Source organism: Diorhabda carinulata, chromosome 8 (assembly GCF_026250575.1).
Source record: "Diorhabda carinulata isolate Delta chromosome 8, icDioCari1.1, whole genome shotgun sequence".
Taxonomy (NCBI): Eukaryota; Metazoa; Arthropoda; class Insecta; order Coleoptera; family Chrysomelidae; genus Diorhabda; species Diorhabda carinulata.
This window is the reverse complement of record NC_079467.1, coordinates 10,876,496-10,895,040: the sequence shown is the minus strand read 5'-3', so window position 1 is coordinate 10,895,040 and position 18,545 is coordinate 10,876,496.

Here is an 18,545-nt window from a genome sequence, read left to right as displayed (position 1 = left end):
AACATCCATTGAAGCCCATTGAGGTCGATCGTCACTTTGTGTTGAGTGAAAATTTTCTAAGTCTATCTTCCTAATTTGTAGTCGAATTTCAACATTTCTCATATATTTGAGTGAGTTTGCATCTAACTTTGTCAGATATCGTCGATTAACATCCATTGAAGCCCATTGAAGTCGATTGTCACTTTGTGTTGATTGAAAATTTTCAAAGTCTATCTTCCTAATTTGAAGTCGAATTTCAACATTTCTCTTATATTTGAGTGAGTTTGCATCTTACTTTGTCAGATATCGTCGATTAACATCCATTGAAGCCCATTGAGGTCGATTGTCACTTTGTGTTGAGTGAAAATTTTCTAAGTCTATCTTCCTAATTTGAAGTCGAATGTCAACATTTCTGATATATTTGAGTGAGTTTGCATCTAACTTTGTCAGATATCGTCGATTAACATTCATTGAAGCCCATTGAGGTCGATTGTCACTTTGTGTTGAGTGAAAATTTTCAAAGTCTATCTTCCTAATTTGAAGTCGAATTTCAACATTTCTCTTATATTTGAGTTAGTTTGCATCTTACTTTGTCAGATATCGTCGATTAACATCCATTGAAGCCCATTGAGGTCGATTGTCACTTTGTGTTGAGTGAAAATTTTCTAAGTCTATCTTCCTAATTTGAAGTGAATTTCAACATTTCTGATATATTTGAGTGAGTTTGCATCTTAATTTGTCAGATATCGTCGATTAACATCCATTGAAGCCCATTGAGGTCGATTGTCACTTTGTGTTGAGTGAAAATTTTCTAAGTCTATCTTCCTAATTTGAAGTCGAATTTCAACATTTCTCATATATTTGAGTGAGTTTGCATCTAACTTTGTCAGATATCGTCGATTAACATTCATTGAAGCCCATTGAGGTCGATTGTCACTTTTTGTTGAGTGAAAATTTTCAAAGTCTATCTTCCTAATTTGAAGTCGAATTTCAACATTTCTCATATATTTGAGTGAGTTTGCATCTAACTTTGTCAGATATCGTCGATTAACATTCATTGAAGCCCTTTGAGGTCGATTGTCACTTTGTGTTGATTGAAAATTTTCAAAGTCTATCTTCCTAATTTGAAGTCGAATTTCAACATTTCTTATATATTTGAATGAGTTTGCATCTGACTTTGTCAGATATCGTCGATTAACATCCATTGAAGCCCTTTGAGGTCGATTGTCACTTTGTGTTGATTGAAAATTTTCAAAGTCCATCTTCTTCATTTGAAGTCGAATTTCATCAATTGTTATATATCTGCATGAGTTTGCATCTAACTTTGTCAGATATCGTCGATTAACATCCATTGAAGCCCATTGAAGTCGATTGTCACTTTGTGTTGATTGAAAATTTTCAAAGTCTATCTTCCTAATTTGAAGTCGAATTTCAACATTTCTCATATATTTGAGTGAGTTTGCATCTAACTTTGTCAGATATCGTCGATTAACATTCATTGAAGCCCTTTGAGGTCGATTGTCACTTTGTGTTGATTGAAAATTTTCAAAGTCTATCTTCCTAATTTGAAGTCGAATTTCAACATTTCTTATATATTTGAATGAGTTTGCATCTGACTTTGTCAGATATCGTCGATTAACATCCATTGAAGCCCTTTGAGGTCGATTGTCACTTTGTGTTGATTGAAAATTTTCAAAGTCCATCTTCTTCATTTGAAGTCGAATTTCATCAATTGTTATATATCTGCATGAGTTTGCATCTAACTTTGTCAGATATCGTCGATTAACATCCATTGAAGCCCATTGAAGTCGATTGTCACTTTGTGTTGATTGAAAATTTTCAAAGTCTATCTTCCTAATTTGAAGTCGAATTTCAACATTTCTGATATATTTGAGTGAGTTTGCATCTTAATTTGTCAGATATCGTCGATTAACATCCATTGAAGCCCATTGAGGTCGATTGTCACTTTGTGTTGAGTGAAAATTTTCTAAGTCTATCTTCCTAATTTGAAGTCGAATTTCAACATTTCTCATATATTTGAGTGAGTTTGCATCTAACTTTGTCAGATATCGTCGATTAACATTCATTGAAGCCCATTGAGGTCGATTGTCACTTTTTGTTGAGTGAAAATTTTCAAAGTCTATCTTCCTAATTTGAAGTCGAATTTCAACATTTCTCATATATTTGAGTGAGTTTGCATCTAACTTTGTCAGATATCGTCGATTAACATTCATTGAAGCCCTTTGAGGTCGATTGTCACTTTGTGTTGATTGAAAATTTTCAAAGTCTATCTTCCTAATTTGAAGTCGAATTTCAACATTTCTTATATATTTGAATGAGTTTGCATCTGACTTTGTCAGATATCGTCGATTAACATCCATTGAAGCCCTTTGAGGTCGATTGTCACTTTGTGTTGAGTGAAAATTTTCTAAGTCTATCTTCCTAATTTGAAGTCGAATTTCAACATTTCTGATATATTTGAGTGAGTTTGCATCTTAATTTGTCAGATATCGTCGATTAACATCCATTGAAGCCCATTGAGGTCGATTGTCACTTTGTGTTGAGTGAAAATTTTCTAAGTATATCTTCCTAATTTGAAGTCGAATTTCAACATTTCTGATATATTTGAGTGAGTTTGCATCTAACTTTGTCATATATCGTCGATTAACATCCATTGAAGCCCATTGAAGTCGATTGTCACTTTGTGTTGATTGAAAATTTTCAAAGTCTATCTTCCTAATTTGAAGTCGAATTTCAACATTTCTGATATATTTGAGTGAGTTTGCATCTTAATTTGTCAGATATCGTCGATTAACATCCATTGAAGCCCATTGAGGTCGATTGTCACTTTGTGTTGAGTGAAAATTTTCTAAGTCTATCTTCCTAATTTGAAGTCGAATTTCAACATTTCTCATATATTTGAGTGAGTTTGCATCTAACTTTGTCAGATATCGTCGATTAACATTCATTGAAGCCCATTGAGGTCGATTGTCACTTTTTGTTGAGTGAAAATTTTCAAAGTCTATCTTCCTAATTTGAAGTCGAATTTCAACATTTCTCATATATTTGAGTGAGTTTGCATCTAACTTTGTCAGATATCGTCGATTAACATTCATTGAAGCCCTTTGAGGTCGATTGTCACTTTGTGTTGATTGAAAATTTTCAAAGTCTATCTTCCTAATTTGAAGTCGAATTTCAACATTTCTTATATATTTGAATGAGTTTGCATCTGACTTTGTCAGATATCGTCGATTAACATCCATTGAAGCCCTTTGAGGTCGATTGTCACTTTGTGTTGAGTGAAAATTTTCTAAGTCTATCTTCCTAATTTGAAGTCGAATTTCAACATTTCTGATATATTTGAGTGAGTTTGCATCTTAATTTGTCAGATATCGTCGATTAACATCCATTGAAGCCCATTGAGGTCGATTGTCACTTTGTGTTGAGTGAAAATTTTCTAAGTCTATCTTCCTAATTTGAAGTCGAATTTCAACATTTCTCATATATTTGAGTGAGTTTGCATCTAACTTTGTCAGATATCGTCGATTAACATTCATTGAAGCCCATTGAGGTCGATTGTCACTTTTTGTTGAGTGAAAATTTTCAAAGTCTATCTTCCTAATTTGAAGTCGAATTTCAACATTTCTCATATATTTGAGTGAGTTTGCATCTAACTTTGTCAGATATCGTCGATTAACATTCATTGAAGCCCTTTGAGGTCGATTGTCACTTTGTGTTGATTGAAAATTTTCAAAGTCTATCTTCCTAATTTGAAGTCGAATTTCAACATTTCTTATATATTTGAATGAGTTTGCATCTGACTTTGTCAGATATCGTCGATTAACATCCATTGAAGCCCTTTGAGGTCGATTGTCACTTTGTGTTGATTGAAAATTTTCAAAGTCCATCTTCTTCATTTGAAGTCGAATTTCATCAATTGTTATATATCTGCATGAGTTTGCATCTAACTTTGTCAGATATCGTCGATTAACATCCATTGAAGCCCATTGAAGTCGATTGTCACTTTGTGTTGATTGAAAATTTTCAAAGTCTATCTTCCTAATTTGAAGTCGAATTTCAACATTTCTCTTATATTTGAGTGAGTTTGCATCTTACTTTGTCAGATATCGTCGATTAACATCCATTGAAGCCCATTGAGGTCGATTGTCACTTTGTGTTGAGTGAAAATTTTCTAAGTCTATCTTCCTAATTTGAAGTCGAATTTCAACATTTCTGATATATTTGAGTGAGTTTGCATCTTAATTTGTCAGATATCGTCGATTAACATCCATTGAAGCCCATTGAGGTCGATTGTCACTTTGTGTTGAGTGAAAATTTTCTAAGTCTATCTTCCTAATTTGAAGTCGAATTTCAACATTTCTCATATATTTGAGTGAGTTTGCATCTAACTTTGTCAGATATCGTCGATTAACATCCATTGAAGCCCATTGAGGTCGATTGTCACTTTGTGTTGAGTGAAAGTTTTCAAAGTCTATCTTCCTAATTTGAAGTCGAATTTCAACATTTCTCATATATTTGAGTGAGTTTGCATCTAACTTTGTCAGATATCGTCGATTAACATCCATTGAAGCCCATTGAGGTCGATTGTCACTTTGTGTTGAGTGAAAATTTTATAAGTCTATCTTCCTAATTTGAAGTCGAATTTCAACATTTCTCTTATATTTGAGTGAGTTTGCATCTTACTTTGTCAGATATCGTCGATTAACATCCATTGAAAGCCCATTGAGGTCGATTGTCACTTTGTGTTGAGTGAAAATTTTCTAAGTCTATCTTCCTAATTTGAAGTCGAATTTCAACATTTCTCATATATTTGAGTGAGTTTGCATCTAACTTTGTCAGATATCGTCGATTAACATTGATTGAAGCCCATTGAGGTCGATTGTCACTTTGTGTTGAGTGAAAATTTTTTAAGTCTATCTTCCTAATTTGAATCGAATGTCAACATTTCTGATATATTTGAGTGAGTTTGCATCGAACTTTGTCAGATATCGTCGATTTACATCCATTGAAGCCCATTGAGGTCGATTGTCACTTTGTGTTGAGTGAAAATTTTCTAAGTCTATCTTCCTAATTTGAAGTCGAATTTCAACATTTCTCTTATATTTGAGTGAGTTTGCATCTTACTTTGTCAGATATCGTCGATTAACATCCATTGAAGCCCATTGAGGTCGATTGTCACTTTGTGTTGAGTGAAAATTTTCTAAGTCTATCTTCCTAATTTGAAGTCGAATTTCAACATTTCTCATATACTTGAGTGAGTTTGCATCTAACTTTGTCAGATATCGTCGATTAACATTGATTGAAGCCCATTGAGGTCGATTGTCACTTTGTGTTGAGTGAAAATTTTTTAAGTCTATCTTCCTAATTTGAAGTCGAATGTCAACATTTCTGATATATTTGAGTGAGTTTGCATCTAACTTTGTCAGATATCGTCGATTAACATTCATTGAAGCTCATTGAGGTCGATTGTCACTTTGTGTTGAGTGAAAATTTTCTAAGTCTATCTTCCTAATTTGTAGTCGAATTTCAACATTTCTCATATATTTGAGTGAGTTTGCATCTAACTTTGTCAGATATCGTCGATTAACATCCATTGAAGCCCATTGAGGTCGATTGCCACTTTGTGTTGATTGAAAATTTTCAAAGACTATCTTCCTCATTTGAAGTCGAATTTCAACATTTCTTATATATTTGAGTGAGTTTGCCTCTAACTTCGTCAGATATCGTCGATTAACATCCATTGAAGCCCATTGAACTCGATTGTCACTTTGTGTTGACTGAAAATTTTCAAAGTCTATCTTCCTCATATGAAGTCGAATTTAACATTTCTTATATATATTTGAGTGAGTTTGCATCTAACTTTGTCAGATATCGTCGATTAACGTCCATTAAAGCCCATTGAAGTCGATTGTCACTTTGTGTTGATTGAAAATTTTCAAAGTCTATCTTCCTCATTTGAAATCGAATTTCAACATTTCTTATATATTTGAGTGAGTTTGCATCTAACTTTGTCAGATATCGTCGATTAACGTCCATTGAAGCCTATTGAAGTCGATTGTCACTTTGTGTTGATTAAAAATTTTCAGTCTATCTTCCGCATTTGAAGTCGAATTTCAACATTTCTGATATATTTGAGTGAGTTTGCATCTTACATTGTCAGATATCGTCGATTAACATCCATTGAAGCCCATTGAGGTCGATCGTCACTTTGTGTTGAGTTAAAATTTTCAAAGTCTATCTTCCTCATTTGAAGTCGAATTCCCACAATTCTTATATATTTGAGTGAGTTTGCCTCTAACTTCGTCAGATATCGTCGATTAACATCCATTGAAGCCCATTGAGGTCGATTGTCACTTTGTGTTGATTGAAAATTTTCAAAGACTATCTTCCTCATTTAAAGTCGAATTTCAACATTTCTTATATATTTGAGTGAGTTTGCCTCTAACTTCGTCAGATATCGTCGATTAACGTCCATTGAAGCCTATTGAAGTCGATTGTCACTTTGTGTTGATTGAAAATTTTCAGTCTATCTTCCGCATTTGAAGTCGAATTTCAACATTTCTGATATATTTGAGTGAGTTTGCATCTTACTTTGTCAGATATCGTCGATTAACATCCATTGAAGCCCATTGAGGTCGATCGTCACTTTGTGTTGAGTGAAAATTTTCTTAGTCTATCTTCCTCATATGAAGTCGAATTTAACATTTCTTATATATTTGAGTGAGTTTGCCTCTAACTTCGTCAGATATCGGCGATTAACATCCATTGAAGCCCATTGAACTCGATTGTCACTTTGTGTTGACTGAAAATTTTCAAAGTCTATCTTCCTCATATGAAGTCGAATTTAACATTTCTTATATATTTGAGTGAGTTTGCATCTAACTTTGTCAGATATCGTCGATTAACGTCCATTAAAGCCCATTGAAGTCGATTGTCCATTTGTGTTGATTGAAAATTTCCAAAGTCTATCTTCCTCATTTTAAATCGAATTTCAACATTTCTTATATATTTGAGTGAGTTTGCATCTAACTTTGTCAGATATCGTCGATTAACGTCCATTGAAGCCTATTGAAGTCGATTGTCACTTTGTGTTGATTAAAAATTTTCAGTCTATCTTCCGCATTTGAAGTCGAATTTCAACATTTCTGATATATTTGAGTGAGTTTGCATCTTACATTGTCAGATATCGTCGATTAACATCCATTGAAGCCCATTGAGGTCGATCGTCACTTTGTGTTGAGTGAAAATTTTCAAAGTCTATCTTCCTCATTTGAAGTCGAATTCCAACAATTCTTATATATTTGAGTGAGTTTGCCTCTAACTTCGTCAGATATCGTCGATTAACATCCATTGAAGCCCATTGAGGTCGATTGTCACTTTGTGTTGATTGAAAATTTTCAAAGACTATCTTCCTCATTTAAAGTCGAATTTCAACAATTCTTATATATTTGAGTGAGTTTGCCTCTAACATCGTCAGATATCGTCGATTAACATCCATTGAAGCCCATTGAGGTCGATTGTCACTTTGTGTTGATTGAAAATTTTCAAAGTCCATCTTCCTCATTTGAAGTCGAATTCCATCAATTGTTATATATCTGCATGAGTTTGCATCTAACTTTGTCAGATATCGTCGATTAACGTCCATTAAAGCCCATTGAATTCGATTGTCACTTTGTGTTGATTGAAAATTTTCAAAGTCTATCTTCCTCATTTGAAATCGAATTTCAACATTTCTTATATATTTGAGTGAGTTTGCATCTAACTTTGTCAGATATCGTCGATTAACGTCCATTGAAGCCTATTGAAGTCGATTGTCACTTTGTGTTGGTTAAAAATTTTCAGTCTATCTTCCGCATTTGAAGTCGAATTTCAACATTTCTCGAATATTTGAGTGAGTTTGCATCTTACTTTGTCAGATATCGTCGATTAACATCCATTGAAGCCCATTGAGGTCGATCGTCACTTTGTGTTGAGTGAAAATTTTCTAAGTATATCTTCCTAATTTGTAGTCGAATTTCAACATTTCTCATATATTTGAGTGAGTTTTGCATCTAACATTGTCAGATATCGTCGATTAACATCCATTGAAGCCCATTGAGGTCGATTGTCACTTTGTGTTGATTGAAAATTTTCAAAGTCCATCTTCCTCATTTGAAGTCGAATTTCATCAATTGTTATATATCTGCATGAGTTTGCATCTAACTTTGTCAGATATCGTTGATTAACGTCCATTGAAGCCCATTGAAGTCGATTGTCACTTTGTGTTGATTGAAAATTTTCAAAGTCTATCTTCCTCATTTGAAATCGAATTTCAACATTTCTTGTATATTTGAGTGAGTTTGCATCTAACTTTGTCAGATATCGTCGATTAACGTCCATTGAGGCCTATTGAAGTCGATTGTCACTTTGTGTTGATTAAAAATTTTCAGTCTATCTTCCGCATTTGAAGTCGAATTTCAACATTTCTCATATATTTGAGTGAGTTTGCATCTAACTTTGTTAGATATCGTCGATTAACATCCATTGAAGCCCATTGAAGTCGATTTTCACTTTGTGTTGATTGAAAATTTTCAAAGTCTATCTTCCTCATTTGAAATCGAATTTCAACATTTCTTATATATTTGAGTGAGTTTGCATCTAACTTTGTCAGATATCGTCGATTAACGTCCATTGAAGCCTATTGAAGTCGATTGTCACTTTGTGTTGGTTAAAAATTTTCAGTCTATCTTCCGCATTTGAAGTCGAATTTCAACATTTCTCATATATTTGAGTGAGTTTGCATCTTACTTTGTCAGATATCGTCGATTAACATCCATTGAAGCCCATTGAGGTCGATCGTCACTTTGTGTCGAGTGAAAATTTTCTAAGTATATCTTCCTAATTTGTAGTCGAATTTCAACATTTCTCATATATTTGAGTGAGTTTGCATCTAACTTTGTCAGATATCGTCGATTAACATCCATTGAAGCCCATTGAGGTCGATTGTCACTTTGTGTTGATTGAAAATTTTCAAAGTTCATCTTCCTCATTTGAAGTCGAATTTCATCAATTGTTATATATCTGCATGAGTTTGCATCTAACTTTGTCAGATATCGTCGATTAACATCCATTGAAGCCCATTGAAGTCGATTGTCACTTTGTGTTGATTGAAAATTTTCAAAGTCTATCTTCCTAATTTGTAGTCGAATTTCAACATTTCTCATATATTTGAGTGAGTTTGCATCTAACTTTGTCAGATATCGTCGATTAACATCCATTGAAGCCCATTGAGGTCGATTGTCACTTTGTGTTGAGTGAAAATTTTCAAAGTCCATCTTCCTCATTTGAAGTCGAATTTCATCAATTGTTATATATCTGCATGAGTTTGCATCTAACTTTGTCAGATATCGTCGATTAACATCCATTGAAGCCCATTGAAGTCGATTGTCACTTTGTGTTGATTGAAAATTTTCAAAGTCTATCTTCCTAATTTGTAGTCGAATTTCAACATTTCTCATATATTTGAGTGAGTTTGCATCTAACTTTGTCAGATATCGTCGATTAACATCCATTGAAGCCCATTGAGGTCGATTGTCACTTTGTGTTGAGTGAAAATTTTCAAAGTCTATCTTCCTAATTTGTAGTCGAATTTCAACATTTCTCATATATTTGAGTGAGTTTGCATCTAACTTTGTCAGATATCGTCGATTAACATCCATTGAAGCCCATTGAGGTCGATTGTCACTTTGTGTTGAGTGAAAATTTTCTAAGTCTATCTTCCTAATTTGAAGTCGAATGTCAACATTTCTGATATATTTCAATGAGTTTGCATCTAACTTTGTCAGATGTCGTCGATTTACATTTATTGAGGCCCTTACTTTGTCAGATATCGTCGATTAACATCCATTGAAGCCCATTGAGGTCGATTGTCACTTTGTGTTGAGTGAAAATTTTCTAAGTCTATCTTCCTAATTTGTAGTCGAATTTCAACATTTCTTATATATTTGAGTGAGTTTGCCTCTAACTTCGTCAGATATCGTCGATTAACATCCATTGAAGCCCATTGAACTCGATTGTCACTTTGTGTTGACTGAAAATTTTCAAAGTCTATCTTCCTCATATGAAGTCGAATTTAACATTTCTTATATATTTGAGTGAGTTTGCATCTAACTTTGTCAGATATCGTCGATTAACGTCCATTAAAGCCCATTGAAGTCGATTGTCACTTTGTGTTGATTGAAAATTTTCAAAGTCTATCTTCCTCATTTGAAATCGAATTTCAACATTTCTTGTATATTTGAGTGAGTTTGCATCTAACTTTGTTAGATATCGTCGATTAACATCCATTGAAGCCCATTGAAGTCGATTTTCACTTTGTGTTGATTGAAAATTTTCAAAGTCTATCTTCCTCATTTGAAATCGAATTTTAACATTTCTTATATATTTGAGTGAGTTTGCATCTAACTTTGTCAGATATCGTCGATTAACGTCCATTGAAGCCTATTGAAGTCGATTGTCACTTTGTGTTGGTTAAAAATTTTCAGTCTATCTTCCGCGTTTGAAGTCGAATTTCAACATTTCTCATATATTTGAGGGAGTTTGCATCTTACTTTGTCAGATATCGTCGATTAACATCCATTGAAGCCCATTGAGGTCGATCGTCACTTTGTGTCGAGTGAAAATTTTCTAAGTATATCTTCCTAATTTGTAGTCGAATTTCAACATTTCTCATATATTTGAGTGAGTTTGCATCTAACTTTGTCAGATATCGTCGATTAACATCCATTGAAGCCCATTGAGGTCGATTGTCACTTTGTGTTGATTGAAAATTTTCAAAGTTCATCTTCCTCATTTGAAGTCGAATTTCATCAATTGTTATATATCTGCATGAGTTTGCATCTAACTTTGTCAGATATCGTCGATTAACGTCCATTAAAGCCCATTGAAGTCGATTGTCACTTTGTGTTGATTGAAAATTTTCAAAGTCTATCTTCCTCATTTGAAGTCGAATTTCATCAATTGTTATATATCTGCATGAGTTTGCATCTAACTTTGTCAGATATCGTCGATTAACATCCATTGAAGCCCATTGAAGTCGATTGTCACTTTGTGTTGATTGAAAATTTTCAAAGTCTATCTTCCTAATTTGTAGTCGAATTTCAACATTTCTCATATATTTGAGTGAGTTTGCATCTAACTTTGTCAGATATCGTCGATTAACATCCATTGAAGCCCATTGAGGTCGATTGTCACTTTGTGTTGAGTGAAAATTTTCTAAGTCTATCTTCCTAATTTGAAGTCGAATTTCAACATTTCTGATATATTTGAGTGAGTTTGCATCTTACTTTGTCAGATATCGTCGATTAACATCCATTGAAGCCCATTGAAGTCGATTGTCACTTTGTGTTGATTGAAAATTTTCAAAGTCTATCTTCCTAATTTGAAGTCGAATGTCAACATTTCTGATATATTTCAATGAGTTTGCATCTAACTTTGTCAGATGTCGTCGATTTACATTTATTGAGGCCCTTTGAGGTCGATTGTCACTTTGTGTTGATGGAAAATTTTCAAAGTCTATCTTCCCCATTTGAAGTCGAATTTCAACATTTCTCATATATTCGAGTGAGTTTGCATGTAACTTTGTCAGATATCGTCGATTAACATCCATTGAAGCCCATTGAAGTCGATTGTCACTTTGTGTTTTTTGAAAATTTTCAAAGTCCATCTTCCTCATTTGAAGTCGAATTTCATCAATTGTTATATATCTGCATGAGTTTGCATCTAACTTTGTCAGATATCGTCGATTAAGATCCATTGAAACCCATTGAAGTCGATTGTCACTTTGTGTTGATTGAAAATTTTCAAAGTCTATCTTCCTAATTTGAAGTCGAATTTCAACATTTCTGATATATTTGAGTGAGTTTGCATCTTACTTTGTCAGATATCGTCGATTAACATCCATTGAAGCCCATTGAGGTCGATCGTCACTTTGTGTTGAGTGAAAATTTTCTAAGTCTATCTTCCTAATTTGAAGTCGAATTTCAACATTTCTGATATATTTGAGTGAGTTTGCATCTTACTTTGTCAGATATCGTCGATTAACATCCATTGAAGCCCATTGAGGTCGATTGTCACTTTGTGTTGAGTGAAAATTTTCTAAGTCTATCTTCCTAATTTGTAGTCGAATTTCAACATTTCTCATATATTTTAGTGAGTTTGCATCTAACTTTGTCAGATATCGTCGATTAACATCCATTGAAGCCCATTGAGGTCGATTGTCACTTTGTGTTGATTGAAAATTTTCAAAGACTATCTTCCTCATTTGAAGTCGAATTTCAACATTTCTTATATATTTGAGTGAGTTTGCCTCTAACATCGTCAGATATCGTCGATTAACATCCATTGAAGCCCATTGAACTCGATTGTCACTTTGTGTTGACTGAAAATTTTCAAAGTCTATCTTCCTCAAATGAAGTCAAATTTAACATTTATTATATATTTGAGTGAGTTTGCATCTAACTTTGTCAGATATCGTCGATTAACGTCCATTAAAGCCCATTGAAGTCGATTGTCACTTTGTGTTGATTGAAAATTTTCAAAGTCTATCTTCCTCATTTGAAATCGAATTTCAACATTTCTTATATATTTCAATGAGTTTGCATCTAACTGTGTCAGATGTCGTCGATTTACATTTATTGAGGCCCTTTGAGGTCGATTGTCACTTTGTGTTGATTGAAAATTTTCAAAGTCTATCTTCCTAATTTGAAGTCGAATTTCAACATTTCTGATATATTTGAGTGAGTTTGCATCTTACTTTGTCAGATATCGTCGATTAACATCCATTGAAGCCCATTGAGGTCGATCGTCACTTTGTGTTGAGTGAAAATTTTCTAAGTCTATCTTCCTAATTTGAAGTCGAATTTCAACATTTCTGATATATTTGAGTGAGTTTGCATCTTACTTTGTCAGATATCGTCGATTAACATCCATTGAAGCCCATTGAGGTCGATTGTCACTTTGTGTTGAGTGAAAATTTTCTAAGTCTATCTTCCTAATTTGTAGTCGAATTTCAACATTTCTCATATATTTTAGTGAGTTTGCATCTAACTTTGTCAGATATCGTCGATTAACATCCATTGAAGCCCATTGAGGTCGATTGTCACTTTGTGTTGATTGAAAATTTTCAAAGACTATCTTCCTCATTTGAAGTCGAATTTCAACATTTCTTATATATTTGAGTGAGTTTGCCTCTAACATCGTCAGATATCGTCGATTAACATCCATTAAAGCCCATTGAAGTCGATTGTCACTTTGTGTTGATTGAAAATTTTCAAAGTCTATCTTCCTCATTTGAAATCGAATTTCAACATTTCTTATATATTTCAATGAGTTTGCATCTAACTTTGTCAGATGTCGTCGATTTACATTTATTGAGGCCCTTTGAACTCGATTGTCACTTTGTGTTGACTGAAAATTTTCAAAGTCTATCTTCCTCAAATGAAGTCAAATTTAACATTTATTATATATTTGAGTGAGTTTGCATCTAACTTTGTCAGATATCGTCGATTAACGTCCATTAAAGCCCATTGAAGTCGATTGTCACTTTGTGTTGATTGAAAATTTTCAAAGTCTATCTTCCTCATTTGAAATCGAATTTCAACATTTCTTATATATTTCAATGAGTTTGCATCTAACTTTGTCAGATGTCGTCGATTTACATTTATTGAGGCCCTTTGAGGTCGATTGTCACTTTGTGTTGATTGAAAATTTTCAAAGTCTATCTTCCCCATTTGAAGTCGAATTTTAACATTTCTCATATATTCGAGTGAGTTTGCATGTAACTTTGTCAGATATCGTCGATTAACATCCATTGAAGCCCATTGAAGTCGATTGTCACTTTGTGTTGATTGAAAATTTTCAAAGTCTATCTTCCTCATTTGAAGTCGAATTTCATCAATTGTTAAATATCTGCAAGAGTTTGCATCTAACTTTGTCAGATATCGTCGATTAACATCCATTGAAGCCCATTGAAGTCGATTGTCACTTTGTGTTGATTGAAAATTTTCAAAGTCTATCTTCCGCATTTGAAGTCGAATTTCAACAATTCTTATATATTTGAGTGAGTTTGCATCTAATTTTTTCAGATATCGTCGATTAACATCCATTGAAGCCCATTGAAGTCGATTGTCACTTTGTGTTGTTTGAAAATTTTCAAAGTCCATCTTCCTCATTTGAAGTCGAATTTCATCAATTGTTATATATCTGCATGAGTTTGCATCTAACTTTGTCAGATATCGTCGATTAACATCCATTGAAGCCCATTGAAGTCGATTGTCACTTTGTGTTGATTGAAAATTTTCAAAGTCTATCTTCCTAATTTGTAGTCGAATTTCAACATTTCTCATATATTTTAATGAGTTTGCATCTAACTTTGTCAGATATCGTCGATTAACATCCATTGAAGCCCATTGAGGTCGATTGTCACTTTGTGTTGATTGAAAATTTTCAAAGACTATCTTCCTCATTTGAAGTCGAATTTCAACATTTCTTATATATTTGAGTGAGTTTGCCTCTAACATCGTCAGATATCGTCGATTAACATCCATTGAAGCCCATTGAACTCGATTGTCACTTTGTGTTGACTGAAAATTTTCAAAGTCTATCTTCCTCAAATGAAGTCAAATTTAACATTTATTATATATTTGAGTGAGTTTGCATCTAACTTTGTCAGATATCGTCGATTAACGTCCATTAAAGCCCATTGAAGTCGATTGTCACTTTGTGTTGATTGAAAATTTTCAAAGTCTATCTTCCTCATTTGAAATCGAATTTCAACATTTCTTATATATTTCAATGAGTTTGCATCTAACTTTGTCAGATGTCGTCGATTTACATTTATTGAGGCCCTTTGAGGTCGATTGTCACTTTGTGTTGATTGAAAATTTTCAAAGTCTATCTTCCCCATTTGAAGTCGAATTTTAACATTTCTCATATATTCGAGTGAGTTTGCATGTAACTTTGTCAGATATCGTCGATTAACATCCATTGAAGCCCATTGAAGTCGATTGTCACTTTGTGTTGATCGAAAATTTTCAAAGTCTATCTTCCTCATTTGAAGTCGAATTTCATCAATTGTTAAATATCTGCAAGAGTTTGCATCTAACTTTGTCAGATATCGTCGATTAACGTCCATTGAAGCCTATTGAAGTCGATTGTCACTTTGTGTTGGTTAAAAATTTTCAGTCTATCTTCCGCATTTGAAGTCGAATTTCAACATTTCTCATATATTTGAGTGAGTTTGCATCTTACTTTGTCAGATATCGTCGATTAACATCCATTGAAGCCCATTGAGGTCGATCGTCACTTTGTGTCGAGTGAAAATTTTCTAAGTATATCTTCCTAATTTGTAGTCGAATTTCAACATTTCTCATATATTTGAGTGAGTTTGCATCTAACTTTGTCAGATATCGTCGATTAACGTCCATTAAAGCCCATTGAAGTCGATTGTCACTTTGTGTTGATTGAAAATTTTCAAAGTCTATCTTCCTCATTTGAAATCGAATTCCAACATTCCTTATATATTTGAGTGAGTTTGCATCTAACTTTGTCAGATATCGTCGATTAACGTCCATTGAAGCCTATTGAAGTCGATTGTCACTTTGTGTTGATTAAAAATTTTCAGTCTATCTTCCGCATTTGAAGTCGAATTTCAACATTTCTTATATATTTGAGTGAGTTTGCATCTAACTTTGTCAGATATCGTCGATTAACGTCCATTGAAGCCTATTGAATTCGATTGTCACTTTGTGTTGATTAAAAATTTTCAGTCTATCTTCCGCATTTGAAGTCGAATTTCAACATTTCTCATATATTTGAGTGAGTTTGCATCTAACTTTGTTAGATATCGTCGATTAACATCCATTGAAGCCCATTGAACTCGATTGTCACTTTGTGTTGATTGAAAATTTTCAAAGTCTATCTTCCTCATTTGAAGTCGAATTTCAACATTTCTTATATATTTCAATGAGTTTGCATCTAACTTTGTCAGATGTCGTCGATTTACATTTATTGAGGCCCTTTGAGGTCGATTGTCACTTTGTGTTGATTGAAAATTTAAAAGTCTATCTTCCCCATTTGAAGTCGAATTTCAACATTTCTCATATATTCGAGTGAGTTTGCATCTAACTTTGTCAGATATCGTCGATTAACATCCATTGAAGCCCATTGAGGTCGATTGTCACTTTGTGTTGAGTGAAAATTTTCAAAGTCTATCTTCCTCATTTGAAGTCGAATTTCATCAATTGTTAAATATCTGCAAGAGTTTGCATCTAACTTTGTCAGATATCGTCGATTAACATCCATTGAAGCCCATTGAAGTCGATTGTCACTTTGTGTTGATTGAAAATTTTCAAAGTCCATCTTCCTCATTTGAAGTCGAATTTCATCAATTGTTATATATCTGCATGAGTTTGCATCTAACTTTGTCAGATATCGTCGATTAACATCCATTGAAGCCCATTGAAGTCGATTGTCACTTTGTGTTGATTGAAAATTTTCAAAGTCTATCTTCCTAATTTGTAGTCGAATTTCAACATTTCTCATATATTTGAGTGAGTTTGCATCTAACTTTGTCAGATATCGTCGATTAACATCCATTGAAGCCCATTGAGGTCGATTGTCACTTTGTGTTGAGTGAAAATTTTCAAAGTCTATCTTCCTAATTTGTAGTCGAATTTCAACATTTCTCATATATTTGAGTGAGTTTGCATCTAACTTTGTCAGATATCGTCGATTAACATCCATTGAAGCCCATTGAGGTCGATTGTCACTTTGTGTTGAGTGAAAATTTTCTAAGTCTATCTTCCTAATTTGAAGTCGAATGTCAACATTTCTGATATATTTCAATGAGTTTGCATCTAACTTTGTCAGATGTCGTCGATTTACATTTATTGAGGCCCTTACTTTGTCAGATATCGTCGATTAACATCCATTGAAGCCCATTGAGGTCGATTGTCACTTTGTGTTGAGTGAAAATTTTCTAAGTCTATCTTCCTAATTTGTAGTCGAATTTCAACATTTCTTATATATTTGAGTGAGTTTGCCTCTAACTTCGTCAGATATCGTCGATTAACATCCATTGAAGCCCATTGAACTCGATTGTCACTTTGTGTTGACTGAAAATTTTCAAAGTCTATCTTCCTCATATGAAGTCGAATTTAACATTTCTTATATATTTGAGTGAGTTTGCATCTAACTTTGTCAGATATCGTCGATTAACGTCCATTAAAGCCCATTGAAGTCGATTGTCACTTTGTGTTGATTGAAAATTTTCAAAGTCTATCTTCCTCATTTGAAATCGAATTTCAACATTTCTTGTATATTTGAGTGAGTTTGCATCTAACTTTGTTAGATATCGTCGATTAACATCCATTGAAGCCCATTGAAGTCGATTTTCACTTTGTGTTGATTGAAAATTTTCAAAGTCTATCTTCCTCATTTGAAATCGAATTTTAACATTTCTTATATATTTGAGTGAGTTTGCATCTAACTTTGTCAGATATCGTCGATTAACGTCCATTGAAGCCTATTGAAGTCGATTGTCACTTTGTGTTGGTTAAAAATTTTCAGTCTATCTTCCGCGTTTGAAGTCGAATTTCAACATTTCTCATATATTTGAGTGAGTTTGCATCTTACTTTGTCAGATATCGTCGATTAACATCCATTGAAGCCCATTGAGGTCGATTGTCACTTTGTGTTGAGTGAAAATTTTCTAAGTCTATCTTCCTAATTTGAAGTCGAATGTCAACATTTCTGATATATTTCAATGAGTTTGCATCTAACTTTGTCAGATGTCGTCGATTTACATTTATTGAGGCCCTTACTTTGTCAGATATCGTCGATTAACATCCATTGAAGCCCATTGAGGTCGATTGTCACTTTGTGTTGAGTGAAAATTTTCTAAGTCTATCTTCCTAATTTGTAGTCGAATTTCAACATTTCTTATATATTTGAGTGAGTTTGCCTCTAACTTCGTCAGATATCGTCGATTAACATCCATTGAAGCCCATTGAACTCGATTGTCACTTTGTGTTGACTGAAAATTTTCAAAGTCTATCTTCCTCATATGAAGTCGAATTTAACATTTCTTATATATTTGAGTGAGTTTGCATCTAACTTTGTCAGATATCGTCGATTAACGTCCATTAAAGCCCATTGAAGTCGATTGTCACTTTGTGTTGATTGAAAATTTTCAAAGTCTATCTTCCTCATTTGAAATCGAATTTCAACATTTCTTGTATATTTGAGTGAGTTTGCATCTAACTTTGTTAGATATCGTCGATTAACATCCATTGAAGCCCATTGAAGTCGATTTTCACTTTGTGTTGATTGAAAATTTTCAAAGTCTATCTTCCTCATTTGAAATCGAATTTTAACATTTCTTATATATTTGAGTGAGTTTGCATCTAACTTTGTCAGATATCGTCGATTAACGTCCATTGAAGCCTATTGAAGTCGATTGTCACTTTGTGTTGGTTAAAAATTTTCAGTCTATCTTCCGCGTTTGA